The sequence below is a fragment of the Sminthopsis crassicaudata genome, chromosome 4 (genome assembly GCF_048593235.1).
Source record: "Sminthopsis crassicaudata isolate SCR6 chromosome 4, ASM4859323v1, whole genome shotgun sequence".
Taxonomy (NCBI): Eukaryota; Metazoa; Chordata; class Mammalia; order Dasyuromorphia; family Dasyuridae; genus Sminthopsis; species Sminthopsis crassicaudata.
In genome coordinates, this window is record NC_133620.1 from 398,604,972 (window position 1) to 398,631,506 (window position 26,535).

At 35.5% G+C, this 26,535-nt stretch overlaps 1 protein-coding gene across 5 annotated transcripts in view; it reads right to left on the reverse strand.

Moving 5' to 3' along the window:
• Positions 1 to 26,535, reverse strand: part of SMYD3 (SET and MYND domain containing 3) — a 954,064-nt gene that overhangs the window by 72,679 nt on the left and 854,850 nt on the right. The gene's annotated exons all lie outside the window — the stretch shown is intronic.

A 26,535-nucleotide genomic window follows, 5' to 3' on the forward strand; every position in this document is an offset into this window, starting at 1 on the left:
TATTATAAGTATAGGAAATGACCAAATAAAGCAGAATTGAGGCCCATAGCATATGCCACCTGCCAGTTGGTTTAGTACCCCTCGATAGCATCTGGGTGTCAAGAAAAAGGTAGGATTTGTGATAGTGGAAAATTAGTCAGCGTCGTGTCATGCACACACAGAGAGACTTGCATGCAGTGGGTGACTTTCATTTAAATTCTGCTTCCTATACATACTATTGATATGACCATGATGCAATGAGCTATTTGATGTCTCAGTGCTCCAGATAATTAAGACTATAAGTTACAGTTCAGTTGCTCATTTGAACTGCACAGGTAGAAAAAGAATCCCTATCAGAAAGTCTCCACTTGAATAAACTCACACAGATTTGGATTTAGGTTATTTTTTTAAAAATTGTTTTAAGTGATTCTAAGTTTCCTCCTTTGTGCTCTGATTTCTGTGTGTTCTGGAAAAAAATTCATTTTCAAGAGTTATAAATCTTTTCATTATATTGGTTTAAACATTTTCAATATATCTTAATGTTATCTGGAACTCAGAAATAAGGTAAATAAGTGTCCCAATGAATGTCAACGTCCAGAGTCATGTATGAATGGGAGTCTTGTAACTCTCCTATTTCAAAACAAAAATCAAACTACCGCTTTAGACCACCACACACTATTTCAGAAGCCAGGAGAACACAGATGATTCTCACATAGTTCAGACATGGAGGTAGGAGTAGGGGGGGGAACCTACAGCTGGTTGGCCTCTGGCCCTTCCCGCTACAAGCTGACGGTTATACCACAGAGCAAGGCCTTGTTGTGCTTGGCTTAAAACTATTCACAGTTGGCTTCAGCACAGCAAGAGATGGTTTATGGTCTAAGCCAGAGACAATAACAACTCCAGCAGGAGGGATGGAACCCACAGTGAACAGTCCAAAGAAAGGAGGGTCTTAACTGTCCCTTTAACAGAGTCCTCACAGACTCAACAGAATGTCCCATCCGCCACACTTTTCCAGTTGTGACAAAGACAAGAAAACAAGCCTGAAGAGATAACCAAATGTCATTTTCCTTGTTCTGATTTTCCTGAAGCCTGGGATGTTGGATGGTAAAAACAAAGAATACTAAAACTAGAGCTCCCAGCTCTGCTATTTACCATATGTGATACTGAGTTTGTTAAAAATAAAGTTAAATATATTAGTATATATATGAATATATGTTAATATATATTTAAATATATAAAGTTAAATAAGCATATAAAGTAAAAATAAAGTGACTGACTAGATGATGTCCAACACACCTTCCAAAGCTTAGACTTATTACATGAAGAATTTTCTTAGCTTTGTGACCTTGGGGTAAAATCGCTGATTTTCTTTCAGTTGCAGTTTTATCACCTGTAAAATGGGGATAATAGTCTCTACCTCCCAAGATTTTTGTGAGGATCACATGAAATAATATATGGAAAATATGTTGCAAACTTTAAAGCATTATATTATTGTTATCATGAGGTCTGCATCTCTTCCTAGCTTCTCTACCTTTTATTTACTAGTTTCTTTACCTCTTCCATGTTTTCCTTTCTCTCTAATCCCTATTGGACTTATTCCCTCATTTCTGTATTTTCTATTTTTATTTCTATGGGTTTTTTTTTTCTTATTTTAAGAAACTGGGCCTCAGTTTATTCATCTGTAAATTAAGGGGTTGGATTTGATGATATGCAATGGCTGTCACACTCTAAAGTTCCCATCTAACTGAATAGGAACTATATTTCAAACAATAACAAATTTTAATGGCAAAATGGGAATGCAAAGGAGGAGAGTCACGGATAAAAAAGTATAGAGAAGCAAGGAGGGCATTTGTTCCAAAAATTCAATCTGAGACCCAGTAAACCTTTATAAAAGTTTAGGAAGCAACCTACCCTGGCAAATGTGCAAAATACACATCCAATCCAGCTCCTACCCAAGCAGTCCCTCTCCTCCATTCTCCAATTTAAAAAAAAATAATAAAAAAAGCTTTATGGGATTTGAAGGCACAGAGCCCAGGATATTTATGACAAGAAGTAGAATGAGCTACCCTAAAGGAGACTTAAGTGATGAGTGTATTTATGCAAATGAACATTTTTATGCTTGGGTGTAAAGCATAAATAATGTTAATCATGGAAGTAAATCATGCTTCCATGTTTGCCTCTGCATTATGGTTTTAGGCACTGAGAGCAGAGCCCCTTTCCTTGGCACAAAGATGCTCATTAATGAATGAACTATGAGAGTTTTCTTCTCTCCATATTGGCTGACCACCTGCACTTACAGAACGGGTATTCACATCTACTTCTAGGAGCAATTTTGAGGCAGACAGAAAGAGCATCCGTATTTAATAAATAAGAGCTGGGATAAAATTCAATACAGAAATTTGCCTAAGGCTGATTTCCTTCTACCTAATTCAAGCTCTCAGTCTCTGCTATTTCTTACAGAAATTGTTCTCTACATCAGTCAACTTTTTGTCTCATGTAGGAAGGTAGAGACTAGGCACCTGTTCTATTTAAATGGATTTTCTTTAGCCCACAAAAGTAATACCACTGATCCACTATTATTAGGACAGAAGTTTTACATAGATTTTCTCTCTTTAACTGTGATAGACTAGCACAGTCATATACATACTTTCTCCTGCCTTGTAATCAACAATATGTTTCCATAGGTTGACTTGGGATCAAGAATACAGTCTCTGACCATAACACAGTAAACAAAATAATTGATCTCTATAGGAAAAAAAAAGGGGGGGGATAACCACCACCTTATTAAGTAAGCTTAAACCCTGAAAATGAAACTAACAACTTCCCAGTTAAACATCTGTTCATGGTTCACCTTCAAAGGTAACTCTTTAGTGACATCAGTCCTAATTGATCATCTTCATCTTTAGCCTTTGCTCATCCCCCAAAAGAAAGTAGTGTGTCTGTCTCTGTCTCTTTCTGTCTGTCTCTGTTTCTGTCTTTGTCTCTGTCTCTCTCTCTCCCCAGATCTCCTCTAAAGCTTTTTTTTTGCCCTGATTATGTTTTCACCTTGTATCTAACTTCCCCACCGTTGTTTTTGTTGATCCTTCTTCTCAAAGACAATCATGGATGTCTTGACTTGTCCATGAAGCACAGTTAAGAGCTGTGCATAGTCATTGTCCTGCAGTTTTTATTTATGATTTCTTGAAATATTGCTCTGAAAAAAAAAAGGCTTAAAAAAAAGCCCACTGGAGCTACTTGATGATCAGGCCTTTAAATCCAAACCACTTTGGTTTTCATCAGATGGCTTATAAGAGCCCCCAACCCAGTCCTCTGTGGATCATTGTTTAGATTTTGTTGGCTTAGAATGAGTGTAAATGGCAATTGTTTTCTGTTCTTGCTATATAAACTTCCCACCTTGTTAGCTTCACAAAGGGGGTTTGAATGGCAATCATATTAGTTTCAATGCCAGCTCTTCCTGCTGTTGCCTCAAAAAATGCTTTGGAATAATTTAGTCCAAGTCTTTCACTGTTTGTTTGTTTGTTTGTTTTCCTGGAAGCTGTCAGGAAATTGAGAACATAAGGATGAAATGATCTGTCCCCAAATTTCACATGTAACTAATGAGGCCAGGATTTGAACCCAGATGCAGGTCCAGGTCTCAAACCATCATCTTATTTAGCAGCATATCTATAAACATGAAATTATTCTAAATTAATGTCCCCAAACTCAATCCAATTTGGTCACCTAGCTGCCTCATGGGAAAAATAGCACTTCTAAGGGTTGTGGTAAGGAACAAATGAGATAACATATGCAAAATAATTTGCATACCCTAGAACACTCCATAAATACTAGCTAGCTAATTATCATGAAGTAACCTGAAAGCTGGGAAGAGCTTTCATTGTTCTCAAGCCTCTTCAAATCCCAAGCCAAGGGCTAGAAAGGGAGGGAACACATTCACCAGGCAAACTTCTTTTTTGTTCTTTTAATATTTTTGGTCTCTCTCCGAGCACTTATCCTAGTTCCAGTACTTTGGAATTGAATTAAAACCATAAATGGTCTTAATCCATAGGAGCAAACAGAGCAGATGAGATGGCAGGGCAACTTCTGAATCCCCTCCTCATTACCAGATTTGTAGAAGCTAATTTAATGGGAAGGCTCTGTAGTGGTATGCCAGGATGTCAAACTGTGATGTGAAAAATGGTCATCCTGGACAAGGGATTCTTTTATGAATTGCCTGCCATATGCTGAAGCATTTTATCATTTGCCTCCAGCTGTTTATATGTCTCACTGGGGTATGTGGAGAAATACTAGTGACAAATGGCAACTTTTTTTTTGAAAGCAATTTACACAAGGCTTTTTTAGAGCTACAGAAAAATTCTTATCATTCTGAACTCCTACCACCATTTATTAGGATGCTTTGGGCGTACCATGCACGTGTGCATTTACACATGTTTACACCATGGTATGCCTAGGAGAATATAAGCTTTTTGATGGTAGAGAACATTTTTAGCTTTGCCTTCGTTATCTTCAGAAAATGATGAACTGGTGAACATAAAAAGGAGGTTAGCCAGGATACTGAATAGTATCCTGTTCATGTGATATAGAGGATAGTTAAAAGAACTGGAGAATATTAAAATATAAGCTTAGAGAAGGTAGAGGGTATAGTTTTATCTGAAGGTTTGTTCTATAGAACCAACTCAGACTTGTTCTGTTCACTCCAGAGAGCAGGACCAGGAATATTAAGTGAAATCTTCAGAGAGGAAGATTTAGGCTTGGTATGAGGAAGAATTTTCTGACCATTTGAATTATTCAAAAGTGAAACAGGCTTTCTTGTGAGATTTGTGAGTTTGCTTTCCTTGGAGTTCTTTGAGTACATTCTGGATAACCACTTGATGGATGTGTTATACTGAGGGATTTCTTTTGGTAAATGGATTGCATCTTATAAAAATAGAAATCCTGTAATGCTGTTTGTTGTTGTTCATCCTTCATTCTCAAAGAGGACCATAGACCATGAGGGTGATGTTTTGACTTGCAAGTGAATTGGATTTAAGTGAGGCAAAACTATGCAAAATCATCAATCTCACTTTCTCCTCTAGCATCTTTGGAGTCCAGTCGCAAGATATAGGTCAGATTGACTGTCAATAGCTCTGGATGCAGTGGGAGACCTCCCCAGATCTCAGTTTGTCTGAGGCAATAGAGTCAAAGGCTAGGTAAGAATTGAGGCAAAAGATGGCCAAATCTGCCTTTGTAAAAGAATCCATCTGGGAGGAGAAAGACCCTCAGTTTCATAGTAAGGAATTCATAAATATTTGTTTCATTAAACAGGATTTGAAAGGAAAGAGAAAAGGAGGAATGAATATTCAATGAGAAGTCAATAAAGGCTCTCAGAGGCAATTAATTTTCTCTTTCCTTTACCAACTCCTACCTATGTGATGCTGGACTTTCTTCATACTTCAGTCAAAACAATATTAAAACTGATTGAATGAAGATCCAGTTATTTGCTATAGTTTTAAATAACTGTACTAAAACTTTGACACCATATATAAGCCAAACATAAAAAATGTGCCCCAAAAATGCCTTAACTGATACTTTGTCACTAAAGTTTTTTGTTTTTGAAAAAAATCATTTTTCATTAATTTTTTACAAAAAGTTATTTATGTTAACATGTAATGGGCTTTTATTATTTAATGAATCAATACATATTTTAAACTTTGTAAGTTTTCATTTCTAATACAATAAATATCGATTGATATAACCCACTTAAAACAAAGTTCTTTGAGGTCCTCAATCAATTTTAAGAGAATAAAGAGATCCTGCACTAAAAGTTTTGAGGGTCATTGGTTTAATAAAAGATCAGTCAAAGAGTCTTCTGGAAGAAATAGTCTTAGAGGTAGAATCTTGAGGAGGTATCGAACTGCTGAACTCATAGGTTTTTAGATGTTACAGATTTCCCTCCTTTATAAACAAGGACATTTACTTATCCCACCAGGCTCTTTTGAGGCAAGGGCCATGTAACTGCCAATTGCAAAAGAAATATGAATTATTACTGTTATAGCATTATTTGAGGTCACAAAAAAAGATAGCGGCATGAACATTGAAATGAAAAATGAGCTGGTAGAGGAAGGTCTAGGTAGGAGACTCTTGAATTCCCAGGAGTATGAAGAAAAGTGACATCTACCTTCAGCGAGGTTATCTGTCATGATCCTGTGAAAAGCTTTCAGTGTGCAAATGCCTAGTCTTGTCCAAAGCTGTCATGGATTACAACATTGTTGAAGGGAATCACACAAAAGCAATATTACTTATAATTGAGCACTTTTCTACTCAAGAACTTTAAGAGGTTTGGAGAGATCCAATCTGCTCCTCCAATCCCATGAAATTAAGGCTAGATGGCTGAAATCTGAGGAATAAAGTCCATTGTAAAGGGTGAAGGTATGGGAACATATTAGAATGGGTGGGAAGAAGGCAGAAATGAAAAGATGAATTTATTATTAGCTTTTTTTAGAACTAGAAGACATAGAATTGCTTAGGAGGTAGTTAGTAGGTAAGCAGAAGACCTGAGCATTCAAATCTTGCTTCGGACACTCCTTAGCTGAGTGACTTTGGTCAATTTATTTAGCTTTTCTCAGTCTTCATTTCCTCATCTTTAAAAATGAGGGTTATAATAGCATCTGACTTCCAGGATTGGTGTGGGGATCAAATGAAGTATCTGTAAAGTACTTTGCAAATCTTAAAAATACTATGTAATTATTAGCTATTCGTAAGGAATATTTAATATGTTTTATTTAATATTAATCTATTACTAAATAATTAATTAATTAATTAATATCAAATAATTAATTATTTGATATTAATCTATTATTAAATAATTAATTATTTGATATTAATTCATTATTAAATAATTAATCATTTGATATTAATTTGTTAATTAATTAATTATTTGATGTTAATTTATTATTAAATAATTAATTATTTGATATTAATTAATCGATACTTACAATAAATAAGTAATTAAATAATGATGTTTATATTGTTTAATATTAATTAATTAATATTTAATATTTGTATTTAATAATGAGCAAATATTTAGGCTAAAAGAAAGCAAATCAATTCTAGAAAGATCCTATACCAAGGCCTCATGAGGAGTTGGAATTGATGGCTCTTGAATTCTAGAATGCCATGCCTCTAGACCATAAGCTCTGATGGGTCTTGCCAACCTGGAAGAAATTTCACTCCAGGCCTGGGTAACATAAGGTTGGCCACTAGGCAAATGATTACCCTTTATTATCAAAGCAACTTGAAACCAAGATATAGAGGGGCTGGGAGCTTCATTACCATAGAAAGAGTCCACAAAGAATCAATCATAGATCTTTTAAATCAGCAAAGCAATGACTCCTACTGTATTTATATCATATGCAAAAAGTTAGGGATCTGGGGAATAGTGTAAAATCAAATAGAAAACCAAAGGCTAAGAAAGGATTAAAGGTTAGGACTTTATTTTCCCAGAATTATCCAATCCACTGAATCATTTCCATCTCTTCTTCTATGATAGTAAACAGTTTGCAGATAGGCAGTATATCAAATAATGGCCATCTGCTCAGAGATATCATAATTCTCCCTGCTTGAATTCTGTTCTTTTAATTTATCTGTATTGGACAAATAAAGATTGATTTTACTCCCATTGCCAAGACCCTTGGTATGGGAGAAGGGGTAAATAGGAACAAAAGAACATTATGCCTTTTTTTTTTTTTTAGTCAACTATTAGTCACCATTTGGAAATCAATATTTAGTATTCATCCCCTTTGGACAGCCAAAAGAAAATTGTGTTCTATTCTCAGTTCAAATTGATGATGCATTGTGTCATTTATTCTGCGAGCTAATGTGAGATTCAGTATCTTCCGCCCTGCTTGATAAATCTGCTTTCAGAATGCAGAATTGGGCCCATTACTTGTCAAATGCACAGCTAAAACTTCAGCATAATTTATTGTGCTTGCCCCCATCTTCCCCCGCCTTCAATCTCCCCAAATCCCAGCTAGCTGGCTCATCTGTGTTGACAGCACAGGAGGTAGGAGGAAGAAAGGAGGTTGAAATAGTTTTCCCTCAAACTGACTGATGATGTCACCCAATCCATCCATTAATTTTCAAGGTGAAGAGAGGGATATAGGAATAAATTGAAGGAAAGAGAAAGAAAAGGGAAAAGTAGAAGAGATGCTCCATAGAGAGCATAACTAACAGCACTGGACAGAAATAGAGAAGTTAACAAAGACTTCCATCTAAGCCAAGAGTAGATTGTCTTGGAAGGGAGTGAAGTTCCCCTTCATGGAAAATCTTGAAGCAGAGACTGGATGATTTCTTCCCTGGGATTTGTAGAGGGAATTCCTCTTTATTTATGGCTAAACTAGATTTCCTCAGAAGTACCTCCTACCCTAGAATTCTATGATTCTGAGAAGCTTCCAATAAACATTTATCAAGTACCTACTATGTACCAGGAATTATACTTAGTACTGGATTCTGTGATTCTGAGAAGTTTCTAATCAATCAATAAACATTCATTAGGCACCTACTATGTTCCAGGAACTGGGAATACTAGGAAGCAAAAAAAAAAGTAAAATAAAATAAAATTTAAAAAAAATTAATCTCTGCCCTCAAGGAATTTACAATCTTAATGAAGGAGAGAATATGCAAACAACCATATATACAAAGAAGCCCACATACACCATAAATAGGAAATAATTAACACAAGGAAGGCAGTACAATGAAAAGGGATTGGGAAAGCCTTCTTGTAGAAAGTAGGATTTTAGTTTGCAACCCACTCAGATACAGAAAAGTGGAGTAAAAGCTTCCAAAAGTGGAGAACAGCAGTAAAAGGGTTTATAATTCATATCTTTCTCTTTGGGGTTTGTAAAAGCACATATTTTACTGTGATCTCTTAAAATAGGGATAAACATAACAAATCTTACCAAAGGAATAAGAAAAAAAAAAAAAAAAAGGATTGCATGACTATAACTAAAACACTAGTCTAATCATGGCGGTAATTGAAGGGCAAAGCCAATCAATACCTGGATATATGCACAGAGTTCAAAAGATATTTCATGTCACTCTAGTTCAACCTTCTCCAAAACACATTGGCTAAACACAATAAAGTGTAATGAAATATGGCAGCCACTGGAAATACAAAAATAGAAATGACTTAGACCTAGCTTTTAAGGGGCATATAATTTTACTGGGGTTAAGGCATTTGTCCAAATAATTAAAATGTGAAAAAATGAAATAAATGGCTTAGGTTCAAAAACTACAAGACTTAATCTTAGGAAGGCTTATGGGGAAGGTGATAATTGGTTTACTCTTTTTTCCCCCTGAGGCAATTGGATTAAGTAACTTGCCCAGGGTCACACAGCTAGGAGGTGTTAAGTGTCTGAGACCAGATTTGAACTCAGGTCCTCCTTTATATGTTCTATATGTATATTCTATACTTACTTAAACTCTAACTCTATTTATAGGTATTTATAGCCATATTTTAATCATACACACATATATGATTACATTTATATTTATGTTTATCTATCACTATATCTAACTAGCTAGCTATGAACTTCAGGTCAGGAAGATCCTAATTTTCAATTCTTGCCTGGAATACTTCCTAGGTGAATGACCCTAGACAATTCACTTAAATGCTTCTTAGTCTCAGCTATCCCATTTTTTAAATGAGGATAATAGCATCTACCTCCTAGAATTGTTGTGAGAATCAAATTACATATATGTGTGTATGCACATAAACATATCTATGTATATTACAGACACATTTTACATATGTGGGTATGTATATACATATACACATAAATATATAGAGACAGAGAGAAAAAAAGAGACCGAGATGGAGGGAATAGGTAAAAGGGGTGCTAGTAGCAAAGAAGCATCAGAAAAAGACTTCACATAGGAAATGGCTGTGAAAGAAGCTAAGAATTTTAAGAGGTGGGAATCAGGATGGAGGGCATTCAAGGCAGAAGAGAGCATCTAGACAAAGGTATGGGGAAGAGGAGATGATTCAATAAATGGAGATACAGGTAGAATAGGAGGAGAATGTTCATTGCACATATAAGGAACAAAGACAGAATAAAGTCAGGAATAAATGGAGGAGAGAGAGCGCACCAATGGCTATTCTCTTTTATGGTTGTATCTGGAGACATATCTCTGCTTCTAGTTATGGAGTTACTAGTAAGTGATGATAACCAATATCATTGCTTGTCTTCTCAGGGAGGGAAGAAAAGAATATATATCCTAAAACTAAAATAAACTATTTTTACATGTAATTGAGAAATCTTTAATGGAATAAATAAAAAATATTTTTTAAAAAAATATGCTTGATGACCGATGAGCTTTTTCCTTTTAAATGTTTTTCCCTTAAGTCTTTTGAAAAATATACACAAAGAAAAGAAAGTGAAGATTCATTTTAATTTGCTGTGCCCCTCCTTTTCCATCCATAAAATGGGAATAGCTATATCTGATTTTTGGTTAATAATGATACTTATGAACTATTAAGTTAGGTCCCAGACTCTAGAAGAAAAAACAGGCAGGAGAGATGTAATTGCTACCATAATACTAGTAACAGCAGTAATAGCATCCAGCTATGCAATCAAAAACTGCTCTTTATTCATGAGCTGATAGCTATTTTCTGGTCTCTTAGAAACCAAATAAAATAAAAACACACCATTAATAACAAAATAATACTTTGTGATTTATCCCCCATCTTCTCAGAGACCTATCAGTTATTGTAGCTGATTAAAATGACTATGAATGAAGCTGACTATGAATTAACACCACACGTCTCCAGGGGCCAGAGTTTGTCACTTTTTTGAAAAACAGACAATCTACACCATGAAAAATTTAATTGCACTTTAATTTCTACTTAACTGAATAACATGAGATATGAGCATCTTCCATTTTTAATAGCCATTTACTATTCCTTGAAAATTTAGATGGGAAACAATTAAATCTCCAAATAGTCTCTCTTTTTGCTAATACCAAAGTAAAAAAAAAATGATGGGAAAAATGAGTTTATAATTCAGATACTTTCATATTATAATCTGGGAGATTTTTAAGCAATGACAAATGTGATTACTTCCATAAAACTGTAATATTAACTATAGAGGGAAGCTAATAGAAGAATTTGCCTCCATTTAAGCTCTGTTTCATTAAACAGATAAAGGTTATTAGTTGGGTAAGTTATTTTTTCAGATCCAAGCTTATCATACTTATTCTTTGTTTTCTAAGAGACACACATAGATATACCTACGCACAGAAATGTGCAGCTAAGTGACAAAGCAGATAGAGTATCAGGCCTAGAGTCATGAAGACTCATTTTCCCAAGTTCAAATATGGCCTTAGACTCTTGTGAGCTATGTGACCCTGGGCAAGTCATTTAATCCTACTTGGCTTAGTCTCTTCATTTGTATAATGAGTTGAAGAAGAAAATGGCAAACTACTCTTTGTCAAGGAAACTCCAACGGGGGTCACAAAAAGTGGGACATAACTGAAACTACTTAACAAAGAAAAATATACATACACATATATGCATACATATATGGGCATATATACATATAGTTTCAAACATATGTAATTTCAAAGCTGTTCTTTTAAAAGAGGAGGGAAAAGTGTCATATTTACTAAAGTTTTAATCAGAAATAGCTATGCCATGATAGCACCAATTGAAAAATAAATAATAGAATTCCAGTAATCCCTGCAGTAATATGGATACTCACAGAAGAGATTGAAAGGAACCTCAGAGGCTATCTATTCCAACTCTTTCATTTTACCAAAAATAAAGGCAGGTCCAGAGAAATTAAATGGCCAGTGCAGGATTACCCAAGTAGTATTTGTCAGAGGCAGAATTTGAATCCAGTTCCAACAAGCATAATAAAATTTTTAATGGATGAGGAGAATTACAAGGATAATAAAGAATCTTCTTGTTCCCATGTGATTTTGATTTATTTCATCGGGTATACCTGTGCTAAGAGGTTTTTTTTTCTTCTACATATTAAACTCTCATCAGATATAAAGGATATGAGGCACTTCTGGTATTTATTGAATACCAAGATATATTTTCTGCCTTCAGGGAGCTTATAATCTAAAGCTTTGTCTCTTCATTATCTATTTAAATATCCATCTTTCTTAACCATAGTATTGTTAGTCCAAGGTGATTCAGAATAAGAAAATTGGACCCTGTTTATGTTTTTTAAAGAAAGTTCAGAAGCTCTTGAAAGTTCTTAAATGGAAAAGTCCATTTTGACCAACTTGTTCTGATCATAAAAAGATACTTTTATGGTCTACAAGGGGCAATAAATGGACTAAACAGAACTGGCTTCTTAGAAAGGGACCTGTTTCCCAACAATTTGCAATATGATACAGCTAAAATATACTGACTGAGTAGAATGAGAAAAATTAATTGGTATCTTGATATAGACAGTTAGTCTTTGGTTCTTCTATGCCCCCCCAATTTTATTATTCATATCAGCAAGACCTCTAGCAGCTATCATTTATGATATCTTGTTTTATGACATCTTTTTAGACTTGATATTTATTCCAATTCACTTGTGCTAACTTAAGAATGTGACTCTGGGTGGGGGGGAAGAGAAGAAAAGTCCCTTTTATCATTCCAAATTTAAAGTGTTCTACTCCAGCTGCCCTAAACTGGCAGATCACCCACACATCCTCTAGTGGGCTTGTCAATATCCTGGTGGGATGCAGATGAGCTCTGTGAGGCAGGTAAACAGAATACTAAAGTGCAAAGTACACACTCTTATTTATAGATCAAACACCTGCTATCCATTTAAACAGTAGTTATCCAACTTGAAAGTTTTGCAAGATACTGAATGTCCCCTTGAAGCAAGTAATTTTGAAGTGGCATTTCATGTATACAGATGTGCTCAAAGCCTACTTCAGAATGCTATAATTATCATCAAAAAGACAGATTCCACTAAATATCAGTTATGCTTATAGTATCTCTACTCCCAGACAGATTTAAAATGCTGAAAGTATTGGGTTTGTTAACACTCCACTTTTAGCATTATTACTTTAAAAAGGAGCAAGGCTTAAAAGCGGCAGAATTTGGAAAAGCATCTGATTGTAGGTTTTGGAAAGGTTATATTATAGCTCTTCTGTTCTCATTGCTTCTTCACCTATAGAAGAAGGAATCTTTTCCCCCCCTCCTCCTAAAAAATCTAATATTTAAAAAAATTTACGTTTCTGATGAAGATTTACAGAGATGATCAAAGAAAGTCCCTCCTGACTTGTACAATGTGCTTGAATTTCATTCTTCCCTGTTCCCTCCATTACCTAATGCCTCTTTAGAGACTCTCATTTCAAAACCCAAGAGAGAAGGGAGCTCAGATGCTGGCAACATAGTAGTGGACAGAATTTAATCTTACAGATTTTTGTCATTCTGCACTTCATATTAATGTATGCTCTGTGTGTTTGCTTAGGGAAAAAAATTACTTCCAACCTGGTTACAAATGTACTTCAAAGAGCATTGTCTTTTCTCAAGTCATTCCTGGCTGTACTAACTCACTCTCTCGGGTCATCCAAAGATGTTCATTCAATATTTATTCAATCAATCAATAGACATTCTTACTAGTTGCCAAGCATAGCACTATGCTAAGGATAGAAAGAATATACTGCATATTCCCAAGGAGTTTTAATTCTAATGGGATAAAAACCAAATGAATAAATAGGTGGATATAATATATATGTATATAATATATACACATACATAATATATGTGTAATATGTATATATACACAATATAATATGTATATATGTGCACATATAATAGTAAAATATATGTACATATAATAGATATGACACATAATTAAAATATATATATATATATAAAACAGATGAAAGGTAACCTCAAAAAGAAAGGCTCTAGGAAATAATGTTTGGGTAGAGGATATCCACTTTGGAATGTCCAGTAAGCAGCAGATAATGCGGAATTGGCAATTACGAGACAGAATAGGGCTAGATTCATCAGCCATTTTTATACCTAATACCTCACATGTTTCTTTCACCTTATTTAATTTTATTTTAATGATCAAGTGACATTTGTCACTATCATTTCTCTCCCTCTACCTGTTAAAAAAATTGGGGGAATCTTGTGCTATACAGCAGGGATTTTCTAAGTTAATTATTGAAGTAAGGCTTCTTTTTGGTCAATGGAAGCAGGAAGGAGGGAAGGTGGACAGGGAAGAAAGACTGGAGGGAGCAAGGAAGGAACCTCTGTATCATAAGTACAGCCAAGCAAACATCACACATTTGTACACTTCAATTGTTCTAGTTCTTAGGCTCATATTCTTTGTCAAGTACACGCAAACACAAATTTGCTGAAACCACCAATTCTCCTTCCATGCTTCCCAGATTCAGTTCCCAGACTAAGTCTCCCAAACCAGTAGGAACCCCAGATCTTTTTAACTTTCCTGAATATTTCCTGGGAAACAGAAAACACCTGCTTTCCCCTACAGCCACTCCTGACCCTCCCCAAGGGGAGCCATGAGAGACTCTTCCAACCACAGGCACACCTGCTTCTATTTTCTCCTTGAAGATTCTGACATCTGGATTGTAGCCTTCCTTATTAAAGAGCCAGCCTTTCTGAAGATGATTCCATGCCCTATTATCAGTAAAGAAGTTGATTTTCCTGAATTGATTATGGTAAGCCATCCATTTTCTCTGTTATTCTTCCCTTAGTTACTAGTGAGACAGCTAAGGATTAAGTCAAATGTAGAGAGAAAGATACATTCCATTCCAAGGCACAGATGGAGAAGGTATAAAGACAGTTTGTTTAAAAAAGATCTGGAAGTATTTTTTTTAGTTTTGCTTTTTACAAGGCAAACAACAGCATGATATTAATGGATAGGGAACCCATTTTACTATCAGGAATACCTGGCCTCGAAATTTGCCTCTGACTCACATGATTTTCTGTCCCTGGGAAACAAATTAGCCTTAGGAGTCCCGGGCAACTCTTTTGAGTTGTGGAATTGCAAAGCCCTTGCCAGCCTAAATTGGAAGAGGAAGTTTCCTCACTGGAAGTTCCTTCCACAAATAAAATCATAGGTTAAAAAAAAAAAAAGTACAAATCATTGCTCCTCTGGTTACATCAAGACAAAAGCGAAAAACCTATTTTCAAATGATTAACATCCTACTGAATAAAGAGAAGAATTTATGTAACTAGTCCCTTCTTGTATGACATACCTTTTTTCTGCATGTTTTTCTTTTTTGTAGATCATCTTCAGTTTCAAATGTTATTACATGTTGCCCAACAGGTATCTACAAAAGGGTCATTAGACCCCCTCCCCCCAACAGGGATGAAAAGGCGTATTAATGTGAAAAGCCCCAGAATCATCACAGCACAATCTTTCCCATTATGCTACGAGTGGGCATAAGGCTACTGAGAACAGAGAATACAGTTTAAAGTTGAAGGCCACGGGATCAAGGTGGGGGAAGAGATAATCTCACAGATTCATTCTATTAAAGGATATTTCCTTTGACTATTTAAAGAAAGAACATCCAAAGCCAAAAACCAAATCTTTCCACCCTAGTGCTCTCTCTGCTTACAGACACCAAGATAATAGCCCTACTTCAGTTTGTACCAGTTGAATCCAGCAGGTTTGTCAAAAGCAGATTAATTTAACCTTCCCTTAGAAAAGGAAAGGAAGTAATACCCTGGAGCCTATTTGAGAAGTACAGGGATAGTAATTACCTAAAAGAAGATAACCAACTGGGATTCAGAAGGGCTAGTGGCCCTAACTAATCTATTTGACCTTTTCTGTAAAGCTAAAGATAAGGTCTGTGCTTCATGCAAAAAGAGTATTTGATATATTTGAGAAGCTTGAAGGAATGTATCTATCCCAAGTAAGAATAGGACTAAAACTATACACTATGAAGGGATAGTTTATAAAAAAGTTGATTATCCTAATGGATTTAGTCATTTATTCCCATATTTGTTTATAGAGAAAGTACTAAGGTCATAATAATGAGTAGTTAATTTAATTTGATTTGATTCAGCTCCATGTAAGAAGTACAAAACTTAGGAAACACCTAGTTTACAATCTAGTGATTATAATATTCTTTGTGATATTCTTTTTTATTATTAAAGCGTTTTATTTTCAAAACATATGCATAATTTTCAACATTCATCCTTGCAAAACCTTGTGTCCCACATTTTTTCCTCCCTTCCTTCCTCCCCATCCTCTCCCCAGATGGCAAGTAATCCATTATATGTTAAACATATGCAATTCTTCTATACATATTTCCACAGTTATCATGCTGCACAAGAAAAATCAGAACAAAAAGGGAAAAAAAGAGAAAGAAAATAAAATGCAAGCAAACAACAAAAAGAGTGAAAATTCTATGTTGTGAACCACATTCAATTCCCACAGTCCTCTCTCTGGGTGCAGATGGTTCTCTTTATCACAAGACCATTGGAACTGGTCTGAATCATCTCATTGTTGATGAGAGCCATGTCCATAAACTGGTGATATTCTTAAAGGTATTTTGACTTGATTCCCCTTCCTTTCTCCCTCCCTCCCTTCCTCATTTACTCCCTCCTTTCCTTCCTTCCTTACTCCCTCCCTCCCTTTCTTCTCTTCCTTCCTTCCCTTTCTTTCACAGAAATATTATAAATTCTGTGTACAAATTGTGTGCATTTTGTTAATCAATCAATGCATAATTAAAAGGCACCTACTATATAGTGATCTTAGGCTTTTTTTAAGACTTTATGACCAGGATTCCGGAGGAGATAGTTATTGCTCAGCAGAGCAAAGTTCTGTGTGCCAGATTTTCTGGAAGGAATTTAAGATGCAAGAGAACATATAGAGAAGAGCAACCGGGATGACAATGGGCCTCAAGTCCTTAGGATCACAGATCTGGACCTAGATCTAACCTTTAACAGATCTAGATCTGGACTTAATCCAACCTTCTCAATTTACAGATGAGGAAAGTGAGAATCAGAGTTTCCTAATCAATCAATAAACATTTATTAAGCACTTCATTTAATATTAGGCACTAAGTTAGGTGCCAGGAATACAAAGACAAAAATAGAGTAGCCGCTGACCTCAAGAAGATAATATTTTATCATGGAGGTAATAGGTCCATAAATAATACTATGGGGGCAGTTAGGTGGCACAATGAATAGATCACCAGCCCTGAAGTGAGGAGGATCTGAGTTCAAATCTCACACCAGAGACTTAACACTGCCTAGTGTGTGACCCTGGGCAAGTCACTTAACCCCAATTGCCTCAGGAAAAAACAAAAACAAAAACAAAGAAATCCTCAATAAATTGGAAAATATTTCATGTGGAAGAAAGAACTTGAGCAGAGTCTTGTAGGAAATAAGAGATTCCAAGAATTGAGGGGTGAGGAAGGAGTGCATTCCAGGTATCAGGGACAGCTAATGCAAAGATATGGAGGTAGGAGACAGAATATTGTGTCAGATGAACAGTGAGAAAACTATAGATGTTCTGAACTCAGCATGTCCACACCGAACTTATTATCTCCCCCCAAAAATCTTCCCCTCTACTAACTTCTTTATTTTGGTACAAGATATCATCCTCCTCTTTGTCACCTTGGCTTGTAATCTAGGCAATATCCTTGATTCTCTCACCAGCCATATCCGCTGTGCTGCCAAGTCTTGTCTCTTTTACTTTTGACATCTCCTTTATTCCTTTCTTCTCTGACACTGCCAGCAGTGTGGTTCAGGCCCTTATCTCCTTTCGTTGTTGAGTCATTTCAGTCAGGCCCAACTCTGTGACCCCATCTGGTTTTCTTGGCAGAGATACTGGAGTGGTTTGCCATTTTACAGATGAAGAAACTAAGAGAAATAGGGTAAAGTGACTTGCGCAAAGCCACAGAGCTAGTGGTTTGCCATTTCCTTTGGCAGATCATTTTATAAATAAGGAACCTGAGGCAAATAAAGTAAAATGACTCCAAGACTCACACAGGTAGGAAATATTGAACTAGCTTTGAACTCAGGAGGATTCTTGTTACTCTATCCATTAACCATCTAGCTGCCTATCTATCACCTTCCATGCAGATTATTACTTTAATAGCCTCCTGGTTGATATCCCCCAGTCCTTTCCCAGTCCAGTCCATCAATGTTATTTCCTTAAAATTTAAGCCTAACTGTGTCACAATACTCCTTCCCTTTCTTTTCAATAATCACTAGAGGCTCCCTTTTTTACTTGCAAAATCTAATATAAAATCCTCAATTTAGTTTTTAAAGCCCTTCATAACCAGGCTCCTCATCTCTCCAGTCTTACTTTTTATACCTAACCTCTGGCCAGTGACATTGGCCTCCATGCTGGTCCTAAGACAAAACACTATCTCCCAACTTGGAGCACTGGCTGTATCCCATGTCTGAAATGTGCTCTCTTCTCATCTCTATCTCCAGATTTCCCTCATTTTCTTCAAGCCTCCCCTGAAAATTCACCTTTTTGCAAGATTCCCTTGAACACTGGGTCCTTCCTTTTGAGATAATTTATCTTTTCTACATAATTTTGCTGTATATCATGGTCTACATGCTATCTCCCTTCTTAGATTGTATGCTCCTTGAAGGCAGGGACTGTCTCTTGTCTTCTTTTGTATTCCCAGCACTTTGCTCAGTGTCTAGCACCTGGTAAATGCTTAATAAATACATTTGTTGATTTATCAGTAGAGTGTAGGAAGAAAATTTATTTCATATATATATATATATATATATATACGTATATATATATATGTATATATATATATACATACACACTCTCTCTCTCTATATATATATATATACACTCTCTCTATATATATATACACATATATGTACATAATTTGTGGCTATATGTATATGTAGTATGTGTATGTATATAAAGAGTGAGAAGATAGATTAGGAGATAGTTAGGGGCTTTAAATAACAAATAGAGGAGTTTATTCTAGAGATACTAGGGACTATACTAGGATAAAGTTTTCTGAGTAGGGAAATGATATGGTCAATCCTGAACTTAAAAAAGAACCAAAACATTCTTTTGGCAGCTGTGTGAAGAAATGATGGTGTTCATAATTCATACGTCATATAACAGGTTGAAGGAAATGGGCTGTTTAGCTAGGACAATAGAAACCTTGGTCAGGATACCATGACAAGTATTTGAAGGGCTGTCAAATTGAAGTGGGATTGGATTTACTCTTGTTGATGTTGTTATTGCTGTTGTTAATCCTTTATTTTTAAAACAGAATAATGATTTCACAAGGTGATGTCTTGACCTGCCCATGAATTGGATTTCTAGGAGGCAGAGCTGTGTCAAGTGGTCAGCCCCCCTCTCCTAGACTAATTGAAGTCCTATGACAAGACAAAAACCAAATTGAAGGTGGATGACTTGAGATGCAGTACTTGACTTGGGCCTTTCTAAATTAAGTTCTTTCCCAAGCCTCAGTTTAAAAGGCAGAACTAGGAGTGAGAGGTAGAAGTTTCAAAGAGGAAGATTTAAAATTTTTTGGGGGGAAGAAACCTTCCTGATAGTAAAAGCAATTTTGAAGTATAATTGGCTGCCTTGGGAGGGAGTAGAATTCCCCTTTCTAGAGGTCTGCAAAAATTAGATGATCTACTTGTGTGTGATATTGAAACTGCACCAAAATAGCTCTTAAATTTTCAGTATAAGCATTTACAAAACTTGGAAATCATTAAATGCTAGAAATCAGAGCTTGTGTTGGTTGTTCAAACTAGAAAAGTGATGGAGAAAATGCTAATGATGCAGATTAAATTTAATAGGGTTTCCTAGGAACAGTTAGGTGGTGCGATGGCTAGAACATTGGCCCAGGAATCAGGAGGATCTGAGTTCAAATTCAACCTCAAGACACTTAATAGCTGTGTGACTCTGGGGAAAATCAATCAACCCTGATTGCTTCCAAAAAAGGAAAAAAAAGTGTGTCCTATATACATTCCCCCCTCCCCCCCAGAGAGCCAGTTACTAAACATTTACCAGTATTCTCCTGGTTATGGTATTCTGAGGAGTCATTGAGGTTTCTTCCATGTGATTCTGTGTGTATGCTATGGGGACAAACAGGACTAGATCTCAAAGTCCGTGCCTTCAAGGAGGTTATAATTCAGAGAGTCAGTATTGGTATGACGAAAACAAAGTTTAGAATGAGCAGACATCCATTTGAGTTCTACCTCTGTCACTTCCTAGCTATGTAGCTGTGGACAAATGACCTCCCGACTTCTCTGAATCTCTGTTTTCATCTTCTATAAAATCAGGATAACAGTGATTATCCTTTATCTCATAGTGTATCTGATGAGATCAAATAGGTAATAGAGATAAAATGCTCTGTAAACTATAAATTCATTATATAGAAACTAGTAATAACATAATGATCATTTAACTATATAATTCTTCCATCAATTTTCAGGCTATGTTTCTGTCACTGAGTTAGACTTTCAAGACACAAAGGACAAGATATTGTTTCAAACACAATAAGTCTGAGAACAATAAGTAGAAATGTCCAATAGGTAGCTGCTAACTTGGAATTGGAGTTTAGGAGAGCTACCGGGGATGGATATATCCATCAAAAAGTGATCATTGAAAGGATGATAATTGATGAGAACACCCTTCTAGCAAACAGACAAGTACATTTATCACCATTTTATAAATAAGAAAATTGAGAAATAAGAATATGAAAAGCTTCCCCAAGGTCTACTCTTTAGAACAATCATAATACCTGTGATATTCTTAAATAATAAGCACAGAGACTTCCAGTTATTGGTTCCTATAAGTTTGGTTAGAATAAAAGTTTATATTCAGGATATCAAAACTGAAAAAGTAGAGAATATAAGCGATCCACAAAGAACTATACAATCAAGGACAACTTTGAAAAAATTCATTCAGTTGTCTGAGGTGAGAGATGCCGACTACAAAACTGGTTCAAGAAAACCCTGTTAATTGGGAGACACTAAAGCAAGCAAATTCTACTTAGAGTATATTTTGTCAGGTCAGGTCTTAGAACTAGAAAAAAGACATGTGGGGAATGGTGTGTTCTAGGTGATGATTTTGTTGAGTTGGACTCATTAACTTTCAGCTGCTGGAACTTTAAATGGAGATGAAAAATGATGTATGGACAAATAAAAAGGACTAGTAAAAAGTAATCTGATATTTGGAATGGATTTGAAAGTTTTTCTTTAAAGACTTTCTTTAAAGGCCATACTTCAATACCTCTTAAAAAGTACACCTAAGATTTCATCAATTTTGGTATTTACTCCTGCAAATAGTAACCCACCTAAACATCCATAGTTTGTGTATTTCTTGGCAATGCCTTCCAAAAAATTCTTCTAGGAGGAGTCCAAACAATATACTAAATGCCTTTTTCTACTTCTTTTAACATCATGAGGACACAAATATGTTCCTTAGGTTCCTGTTATCTCTCCTTCTTGTTACATAATCAGCCCACTCACCCCTTTCCCATTCTATGTCTCTAGGATGTTACTTCCAGTTCACTTAGATTATTGGATTAAACTACACTTTCATGAATCTCTAAACTCTAGCAGTCCAGCAGCCTCAGTCTTTCCTAGTAGCAAGGATTATACGTATATACAATGACACTAAGACAACCCTTCTATTTTAAGGTTAAGGAAACTGAAGCACTAAGAACTTATTTAAGTTCCTCTTCCCAGAAGTGTATTCTGACCACATTCAAAATCCCAAATCATAATAATGTCAATGGCAATAATAATGAAAAAAATAAAGCAATAATTAGGAGCTATTTTGCGCAACTGTATGTCAATGAATCTGATAATCTAATAATGGATGAATATTTACAAAAATATAGATTGCCCAGATTAAGAGGAGAAAATGGGACTATTCTTTAAATAGTCCCATTTTAGAAAAGAAAATTGAACTCCCTAAGAAAAAAAATCTCCAGGGCCAGATGAATTTATAAGTGAATTCTACCAAACATTTAAAGAGCAATTAATTCCAATACTATATAAACTATGTGGAAAAATAGGGGAGAAGGAATCGTACCAAATTCCTTTTATGACACAGATATGGTACTGATACACAAACCAGGAAGAGCTAAAACAGATAAAAAAAATTATAGACCAATTTCCCTAAAGAATATTGATGCAAAAATCTTAAATAAAATATCAACAAAGACATTACGGCAATTTATCAACATAATACACTATGACCAGGATTTATACCAGGAATGTAGAGCTGGTTCATTACCAGGAAACTATTTAGCATAATTGACTATGTCAACAACCAAACTAAGATAAATCATATGATTATATCATTAGATGAAGAAAAAGCATTTGACAAAATACAAGTTTTAAATACAACTATTAAAAACTCTAGAGAGCATAGGAATAAATGGAGTTTTTCTTAAAATAAGCAGAATCTATCTAAAACCATCAGTAAGCATCATATGTAATAGGGATAAACAAGAATCATTCCCAATAAAATCAGAGGTGAAATAAGGTTGCTCACTATCACCATTATTATTCAATATTATATTAGATATGTGAGCTTTAAAATAAGATAAGATAAAAGGATTGTCCTATTGTGGTGGTATATACCTGTAATCCTTGCTCCTAGGGGAGGCTGAGGCTGCTGGGCTCTTGAGCTTAAAAATTCAGAGCTGCATCAGGAGTAAAGAATTGGGTCCCTGCACTTCAAGTACCAATACGGCAAGTACCAGGGGGTTGAGGATCACCAAAGCAGATGAAGGAAAGGTAAACCAACGCAGATCAAAAAAATGGAGTAAATCAAATTTTCCATGCTAATGAAGATAGGGATTGGGCTATGAATGGCTGCTGTACTTCTGCCCTTTAGGAAGAGGAAGGGGGAAAAGGATGAAAGAAAAGAAAGCAGAAAAAGAAGAGGGAGAAAGAGGAGGAGGAAAAAGAGAGGAGGAAGAGATTGGGAGAGAGGAAGAGAGAATGAGAGAGAGACAAAGAAAGAGAGAAAGACAGATGACAGAGAAAGACAAAGAGACAGGGATGGGTTGTGGGGCTTAAACTTGATGGTTTTCAAGGTCCTTTACAATTCTAGATTAATGAGCCTATGGTTTTAACACTAATCCTGCTCCTAGCCTTCACCCATTTTGGTAGACTGGATTTTTGGAGTGAAGACTGTTACCACAGTGAAGAGAAAGAAGTAGAGCAGGACATAGAATGAAAATAGTTAGAGACTCCCCAAAGCAGTTTCTACTACACACTTACTAGTTATTAAGAGCAACTAGGATAATTGACTAGCAACTAGGGCAGATGAAATAGCGACAAAGGTGCTGTTCCATAAGTATTATAGGTAGTATGGCTGAACCATGGAATGTTATTTCTCTGTATATTCCTTATTGATACTTTTTTTCTTTGTCACTTGTGTAGTTATTGCTGTGATGATTTTTCAGGAAGGTTCTGTGATGACTCAATGTGTTCATATAGTAAGCCTGCTCCCTCATTGTCTTTTGGTGATTTTACAACTATTTTAACCTCTCAAGCCCATGGTCACAATATGCATGAGAGGCAAGGTTTGAACCTGATACCTGACATAATACCCATTGTGCCATCAAGGATGGGAATCTCTTCAACCTGGACAGCTACAGGTAATATGCTCTCAGGATTTGGGAACAGGGTGACCCAATATTGGGACAGCTGGTGGCACAGTAGAAAGAGCCCAAGACCTGGAGTCAGAGATCTGAGTTTAAATCTGGCTTCATACATTTAGTAACTGGGGAACCTTGGGCAAGATTCATTCTATTTGCCTCAGTTTACTCCTCTATAAACTGAGCTGGAGAAGAGAATGCAAATCACTCCAGTGTCTGCTAAGAAAACCCCAAATGGGGTCACAAAAACTTGGACATGACTGATCAACAACGTGATAAAATATTATATTATTTCTTGTTGAGTTTATGATTGATGTACTGGAGACAAAGACTCGATGATTAGCAAGAGTCGATGGTTAAATTTTCAGTGTGAGCATTTATACCTCTGGAATCACAAATGCTATAAATAGGGATTGATTTATTGTTTTGTCCATTATCTAAATTTAATAAAGCACTTTTTTTCCTTCCAAAGAATTACTTGTTAAACATTCACCAATACTTTCTTGATTACAAGCTTTATTTTTCTGTAGTTAGATAGGGGATTTGCAGAGTAGATCCATTTAGTTTTGTTCACAGTTTGTTCATCCTTTGCCTCTTGTAGATAATTGCAAGGAAGATTCTGAATGAATTACTAAGAATCTTAGCCTTCTAACTCACATGTTTGTTTAAGTTCTGGCTTCAAAGTGAATATGAACATTCACAATCTGGAAACACAAAGTCCAGGGCACAGATGATCTTGCTCACTAACAATGCTAATAAGCAATCAAAACTTCCCAACCAAAAAATAGTTGACACATAGATGAAAATGTTATTGCTTGGGGAAATATCTTAGTGGCACAAGTGAGTAAAGTTTTGGCTCATTTGATGTGCGTGCCCTTTACCTTTCTAAACCTTGTGACAATATTCTTGTTGGGACTGAATTCAAGTAAACTCAACAAATGAATATTTATTAAGCATCTACCATGTGCATTAAGTTGTTGTGGTTCAATTATTAGTCAGGTCCATGAACCTATTTGGAGTTTTCTTGACAAAGATAGTGGAATACTTGGGAATTTCTTTCTAAATTTCACTTTTTTTACATATGAAGAAACTGAGGCAAATAGGTTTAAGTGACTTGCCTAGGGTCACACTGCTATTATGTATCTGTATTCGAAATCAGGAAAATGAGTCTTCCCCAACTCTGGGCCTGATACTGCTATCTAGGTCTTATATTGTGTTATCTAAGTAAAAAAATTACAAACTTCAAACTGACTCTTTTCAAATCTTTTCTAGAACAGAAAGATATAATTCATAAAAGAAGTGAATTGATAAAGACTTTAGGGTAAGAATGAAGCTATTCATTCTGATTCTTATTGATCAATGATGGGGTAATATAACAATTATGGTGGATAATGGAATTTTCTTTCTTTTTGAATATTTCATTTTTTGTATGTCATTTCCTTGGATGTGAATTGAAGGTGATGTCTCAATCATACAAAAGATAAAACAGAAAATTTTTGTTTAAATGAAATGGAAAAGCTTTTGTACAAACAAAACTAATGAGACTAAAATGAGAAGGGAAGTTGTTGATTAGGAGAAAAATTTTATATCAAATATCTTTGAGAACTATGTGTACCCAAGATAGGTAAGAAAAAAGCCCACAAATGTATAAGATCAAGAACCATTCTCATAAAGACAAAAATCAAAAGATAGGGACAAACAAGATTTGCACATTATTAATAGAGAATTGCCTAGAGCACTGACAGTTTAAGTGACTTGCCGCATGTCACAATGTCAGTATTAGGGTAATGCCTGAACCCAGGACTTCCAGGTGAAGTTAGCTCATTAGTTGATAAACCATAAGAAAGTGATATACATTAATAATACTAAATTTTGGAGCTCATTGGCCTTTCCCATTATATTCTTCTGCTGCTCTACTGATACCATAATTTCAGTTTTATTTTATATCCTAGATTATAAAGCTATATGTTCTGAGCAATGAACCCTCAGGCCAATATTGTTGCTCACCTCCAAAGTACATCAGCACAATCAACCCATATTTGATATGCAGCAGTGCAGTAAGGGTCAAAGGAACTACATAGTCATTTGAGAATAACAAGATGCAGAAAATGAGAATTGAAATACTTAGGGAATTGAAAAACCTTAACCACATTTCCCTCCTTTCTTATTCTCTTCCCCCCCCCCAAGATGCTTCAAACAAAACGTATCATTTCTCATTCCCTCTATTTAAAAATTGAAAGTGTAGGGATCTGGTGAGAAGTATAATGCAATGGAAAAATTCAGAGTACTTGAAAGAAGAAAATGGGGTTGAGTTTCCTATCTACCGTGAATCAATCATGAGTTTGGGGAGACCCATAAGAGAGATGAAAAAATTAATGTCCTCTCTCTCCCTTTGAAGAAGTAGAGGGCAGTAGGTGTAGAACATTATATATTCTATCAGATTTGACAGATAATATTGGTTAATTTTGCTGAACTGCTCTTCCCCCTCACCTTTCTTTTCTTTTCTTTCTTTTTTTTTTTTTTTTATTCTTTGTTTCAAAGAATTGTTCCCTAGGCAGGAGAGGTGGGAGGAATGCATCTGGAAATGAAGGTAATAAAAATTAGATAGCAATACAAATTTAAATTTAAAAAGTAAACAAAAAAGATAGACATGACTCTTCCCCCACAATATAACTTGCTTTGCCTCGTAGGCACTTTAAGGATAAAATGGGAAAGCACATTTTAACTATGATGCAGTTTTAAAATACACACACATACACACACACACATACACAATTATTCTCAATGTCTGGGGAAGCCTAACTTCAGATATTCATGAAGTTAAAGAAAAAGGACATACATTTTTCTTAAAACCAAAACATTGAAGCTTACTGGTCTCCACCTTTATAAATTAGAAAGTTTCTAGGTCTTTTCTACCTCTAAAACTCCACAATTCCAAGCCTCTGAGCACAATTGACTTATTCAAGTAAAACT